The sequence below is a fragment of the Grammomys surdaster genome, unplaced genomic scaffold (assembly GCF_004785775.1).
Source record: "Grammomys surdaster isolate TR1022 unplaced genomic scaffold, NIH_TR_1.0 186, whole genome shotgun sequence".
In the NCBI taxonomy this organism is placed as follows: Eukaryota; Metazoa; Chordata; class Mammalia; order Rodentia; family Muridae; genus Grammomys; species Grammomys surdaster.
The window spans coordinates 1,684,070-1,690,486 of NW_021604631.1; positions in this window are offsets into that span (position 1 = coordinate 1,684,070).

The following is a 6,417-nucleotide window of genomic DNA, read 5'->3' on the forward strand; positions in this document are numbered from 1 at the left end:
TAAGAATATAGGCATGCTAGAGCACATTTTTATTCACAGCACTCTGGAGGCAGAGGCAGGGGGATCTCTGTGAGTTCCTAGAAGACCCTTTAAAGTGAGCCTATCTGTAAGATGTTCCTGTATTAGGAAGCTTAACATAGGGGGAATGGAGAGGAGAGACTGTTACTTTAGAGTCTATTCCCAGGGTGTGTTATTTGCCCCTACTTCATCCCAACACTTCTCTGTGTATGCATATACAAAAATCAACACATACAGTCAATCTGCAAACAGGGTGCTCAGAGGGCTTAGCCCCACCCTCGAGGGAGATAAGACTCAGAGATATAGGAAATGGGTCTGCCGGAGTGCTGGCTCCAGTGTGTCAATATTTGTTCACGTTTGTGAGGCCAGGTTTAAAGGACAAACATCACCGATTAACTGTTAGTATTGCTTCCTCCAACAGATAGGGGAGGACGACGGAAAGAAAAGGACAAGCTTACCAACACGTGGATTTTCTCAGACTCATCCTGACTGTGGCAAGTTCTTGTGGATGACATCATCCACTGTTTGCTCCCCTCCTCTTAGCATGAGTTAACCCTAAAGCCTCCCCACAGAGACAACTACCTACTTTCCTTTCTCTCTTTTCAGAATAATTATACTGAGGTTTATTGATTTAATTTTCCCCAAACCAAGAAGTTGTTAAATGCCCTTTCCTTGAAACTTTGGTGAAGTCAAAGTTTCTGGTTGTGTCCTGTGATGCAGACTCACATGATGTTTTATTAAGGCAAGACCCATGAGAGGACACGTGGTGTTTGGAGGGAGTATAAGTAAGACTCCATGGACAGGGCATTTGTATAGCTGGGCTTGCATCGCTTCACTCATTGGTCCTGAGTCTTTGCCAATCTTCACTTCATTGAGAGAGGCACAGCAGAGAGCTCCTGGCATTTCGGCTGGTCCTGGTCACCCCCCACCCCACCCCCGACTTGTGCTGATTTGGCAGAGGCCTACCGATTTTTTTTTCTAGATTGTGCCACCATTGTTGGTTAGTGTTTGGTGACACTTTTAAACTGGACTGTTGGTACCCTGACACTACTGAACTGGACTGCTGGTATCCTGACACTACTGAACTGGACTGCTGGTATCCTGACACTACTGAACTGGACTGCTGGTATCCTGACAGACAGAGATGGGAATCGTTCCATAGAACTACTTCTAAACAGATCCACATCTCCTGTCCTATTTACCATCTTTCCTCCCTACCCTTGGATAGTGGGCTAGAAGAGGAGTCAAAGCATTTGAGAACCTTATTAAAGTAGGTTTTGAAAAATGTAAGCGTACACTTAGATATTTTGTTCAACCTGGATCTTTTCTTTTGCATTAGATTTTTAAATTGTTTTACAATCTCATTCATCTTGATTGCTTTTTTAATTGATTGGCTAATTTTGAGCCTAATCTTCCTATGTATCTCAAGCTGGCTTTGAAGATGTGATTCTTCAGCCTTAGCCTCTAAGTGCTGGAATTACAAGTGTGTGGCCACCATGAATGACTGGATGATTGAAACATGTGGGCCTTCCTCTAGCCCTTTAAGTTTTCTCAGAAGAAAATATCCTGCTCACCACATACCACCTAGATCATCAAAGGAGCAAGAACAGAGTGACATGGCAGGGCTATTGGCACTGGGCAATCATTATTGCCTGGCAGTAGTTCCTGGTTGTCATATTACTGAGTGTTGACATCTGTGTGTGTCTAGTTATGAAAACTCTAGAAAGAGCAGGTGAAGTGAGCATTTCAGCTAAGATGACTTTTAAAAAGTATATTAATTTAAAGAGATGTTGCATACTTGTCCCGGGGGTGTGTTGGAGGTCAGAAGACAACTTGTGAAAATGGAGTCTCCCTCCTTCCACCAAACGAGTCTTAAAAACCCAACTTAGGTTGTCAGGCTTGGCAACTGATGACTTTGCCTTCTGAGTCTTTTCACCAGCCCAAGAAAGCCTTTACTAAATTAAATGAAAATGCAAATTGCACTTACTCACTCATTTCTTTTCGAGGGAGAGGATGGTGTACATGTGGGAGTTAGAGGACAGCTCGTGAGAGTCCGTCCTGCCCTTCTGCCATGAGGTTTGCATGGATTGAACTCAGGTTGTCAGGCCTACAAGCAAGCACTCTGATGTACCGAAGCATTTCACCAGCCCGACAGGGAAGAGTTGGGGGGCTACTCCAGTTTAGGAGGTATGTCCAGGGCTTACAACTTTTGCCATGCTCCAAGGCCTTGTGGATCTGTGGCAGGAACCTCCAGTGTCTGATGCTTTCTGAGTGAGAGGCTCAAGGTTGTTTAGTGGCAAGTGAAGAGATTTGTGTAATGGTTCAGAGAAACAGGGCCTGCTCCAGAGAACAATACACACCTTGCTCTTTGACTTAGGAAGAGCGTTGTAAGACCGACAGAACTTCCTAATAATTGGTGTTCTGGTCTCTGGGTAGGGGCAGAACTACTAGAGGCTATTAAGCTAAGTGCAAAACTAAATTTTTTTTTAACTTTAGAACTGCTTATCTTGGCCTTGTGTGTGCATGTGTGTGTGCACGTGTGATGGAGGCATGAGGGTGTGCAGAGGTTAAGAGTTAGCCTCAGATGTCATTCCTCAGGCACCACTATCTTGTTTTTAGAGACCAGTTCTGTCTCACTGACAGCTGAAGCTTACTAGTTAGGCAAGGTTGACTGACATGCCATAGGCAATGGTCTGCCCCTCTCCACCTCCACAGTGCTGTGACTACTAGTGCATGCCACCATGGTTGTCCATTTATGTTGGTGCTAGAGATCAAAATCGGGTCGCCGTGCCTATGTGACAAATGCCTTACCTACTGAACTGTCTCCCCAGCTCTGGTGTCTTGGCATTTTTAAGTGAGCCATGAAGCAGTTTCTCTCTCCCATCAGTATGGACTTTGCATAGAAGGGCTAGGACCAGAGGTATGTGTCAAGATGTTCAAGGCTTCTAAAAGAGATTCAAATGCAGGTCCTTACACTCATAGAACTAGTGCTTGATCTGCTTGGCTGTCTCCCCAGCCTGAGGCTGGCTTTTATTCTGATTGTAACCAACAGGAATGTGGAAGGATTTCAACAGGGAGATATCATGTTCTGATATACATTATAGAATGGTCATTCTTGGTGCCATGTGTAGCCTAAACGTGGGGTGAGGTACAAGAAAGGAAGAGGAGAAACCAGTTAGTAGCAGCCTGTAGTGCTCTAAGAGAGATGAGAGGGTCTAGGTCATGGGTGATGTCACACACTTAGTTCTCTGGATAGTAGACTGAGATGGAATCCAGCATGCAGGATATCAGTTCAGAAGGATGTTTGACATCAGTACCCATGAAAGGATGGGGTCTGAAGATGACTAAGCATGGGGTAAAATCCATTTTCATATAGGTCCAATACAGTTTTTGGATGTACCAAGAGCTATGGTATTATCATGGTCCCGAGATGTTCCTGGTTGTACCAAGAGGACCATAAACTTCAGCAAACCATAAAATTTGTTGTACATCGAATGTGGACCACATTAGAAGAAATATGACATTGGGAAAGACAACTTTCTATCAGAAAGTCTAAAAGATGAAGGCTGTGTGCCAATAGAATTCCCAGGAATTCTTAACTGTGTCATCTTGCATAGTGTTACTCCTTTTAGAGACAGAACAGTTAGTCCTGAAGAGTGCAGAGGTGTAGGGATAGACAGCACAGGTTCCCAAAGCTTTACTGAGCATAGCAGTGAGCAAGGACTCCTCCTGTCCAGCCTCGGACCCTACTACACCGTATACAAAGGACTTTGAGTCAGTATGTGGCTCCCACTTCCTGATTCATGATGCCTGATTTCCAGAATAAAATTCATACCTCAGTGTGTGCTTTATAGACTAGAGCATCCATGAGAGGAGGCATCAGATGAGAAACCTGGTGTGGTGGTCTCCATGGCTGGCTGAGTGGAAACCTGCTGATGGTAAGAGTCACATCAGCCTTGCTAAGTCATGATTCTTGCTGCTGGCTCACACACAGCCACCAGCAGTCTCGCTGCTTGCTCTTCCTCTTCTCATGTGCCTAGCATGCCAGCACTGACCAGAGACTGATGCCACCCAAGGCCAGGCCAACATCAGTGGCGTAGTCCATGCTGGGTTTTCTGCTAATGCATTGACGTGACATGGAGGTATTTTACTAACTCAAAAGCAGTGTGTAGATCTATAAAGACAAAAAGGGTCCTATCCTTCTCCAAGGAGACTGTGAGTAAATATCAGAGGAATGCTTTAGATGATTGTCTACCTTGGTGAGACCTGGGAGACTTATGCTTTACTAACAAGTACTTATCTCCACTATTTGTCCTCTTCCGACTCATTGTCAGAGATGCTCAGACTGTGTGCTTTGTCCTCCTTCCTCTCTACAAGCTTGCTTGGAAGGTGTTTCACAAGCCAGAGGTTCAAGGGCCTGTATTCAGTGACCTCTCATGGTTTCTCTGGCTGTAATCACAGCGCTGGAAGAGTTAACATGGCACAAGGGAATGAAGGCTGCGTGGGAACAGAGGTGGGCTATCTCAGCCTCCTAGCAGGCCTGTTAAGTACTCTGGAAATGAAACCCATGAAAGAAGTCTTGTTGGCTGTTGTGAGAGTCATCAGTTTCATCAGAATGAGGACTTTGAGTCATCATTTTTTTTTTCAAGAAGTTTTTGTTAAAGAACGAGAGCACACACCAAAGAAAATCACTGAGTGTGCAGAGCTGGGAGCGCTTGGCTGGGCTCGGGATATGTTCTCTCTCATTGAAAAACAATTGAAAAAAAATGATTGTTAAAAATGATCTGGCCAGCTTCACTATTTGTAAGATTAGCTGCAAATCATTTATATGATTTATATAATTTTGTTAGGAAAATACATTTCTAATGCCCACAAATTTCCCATTATATGTATAATTTGGAATATATATATATATATATATTTATTTAGGGGGGGGGGCGGGGAACATGTCACAGTATACAGAGAACTACTTTCAGGTGTCAGTTCTCTTCTGCCATGGGTCCCAGAGCTTGAACTCAGGCTGTCAGTCTTAGCAGCTTATGCCTTTACCCATTGAACCATCCTATCAGCCTAGGGTGTATATTTTAATGTATACCCACCCATAGAAGTCAAAACTCTTTGAGATCCTTGAACGGTTTTCTGACCCCAAAGAGGTTGAAAGGATCAGAGAATGAAAGTTTCATAATTCCACCATAGCCCCCCCCCCCTTTTTTGTCTGCTTGGCGCTTGGGGTTTGTGCCTAGCATGCCAGTCATGACTAGAAGGCTGATGCCAAGGCCAGATCAATATATGTGGTGTATTTCATGCTGGATTATCTGTTAAGGCACTGATGTGACATGGAGATATTTCACACTGTGGATATGTCATGTCATCTTTGGCTGCTTTTTGGAAATGGTAACTCTTTTGCTTATGCATTCCCAGTCACTGATGCTGGAGACAGGACCATTTCCTTTGAGGCATGACTTTGTACCAGGAAGAACTCAGTCCAGAATGCTCCCACTGTCTGCAACAGGGGTTCATAGCAGCATGGTGATATGGCCTTTCAGGAAGAGGGAGGGGTGTGTGTGTGTGTGTGCGTGTGTGCGTGTGTGCGTGTGTGTGTGTGTGTGTGTTGCTACTAATGAAGTAGCTTGCATATTTTTTGCTTTTGTGTTATCATTTTAATTAACAGTAAACTGCATACATGTTTCTGATATCCTGAAGACTGCATAGCATGTATATTACAGCTCATTTGTTCATCAAAATAACCCCATGTGTGCATGTTTTTCCACTGTCCTGGCTAGTATCAGGGGTCCTTGATAAGCAAAAAAAAAAAAAAAAGACTTGGAGAAGTTCTGTGGATCTGGAAGATGTAATGGTCAACAGAGAAGAATAATATGAACATTGCACAATAGAACTTGACTGTGGGCATTCTTTGAGATCTTCCTTTAAAAATTTAAAGATGGATGAATCTTTGTCAGAAGGGGAAACAAAATAGATACTGGAGGTCGATGGAAGGAGGGAACTGGGTGGAAGAGGAAAAGGGGATGGGAGGAGATCATTTGTAGAGTGGGCAGGGGAGACAGAAGGGAGATTGAATGGGGAGGGGCAATCTCTAGGATGTGCCAGAAACCTGGGATGGGGAGAGGCCCCAGAGGGTCTATGGAGGTGAGTCTAGCTGAGATTCCTAGCAGTGGGGCATATGGATCCTGAAGTGGCCACTTCCTGTAGCCAGCCAGGTCTCCCAGTAGAAGGACAGCAGCCGATCCACAGAGCCTTTGATCCAATGTGTCCTCCCTACAAGATGTGCAGGGACAAAGACAGAGCAGAGGCTGAGGGAATGGCCAACCAACGAGTCCCCAAATTGAGACCCATCCAATGACCAAGAACCAATCCCTGACACTATTAATGGTACTCCGT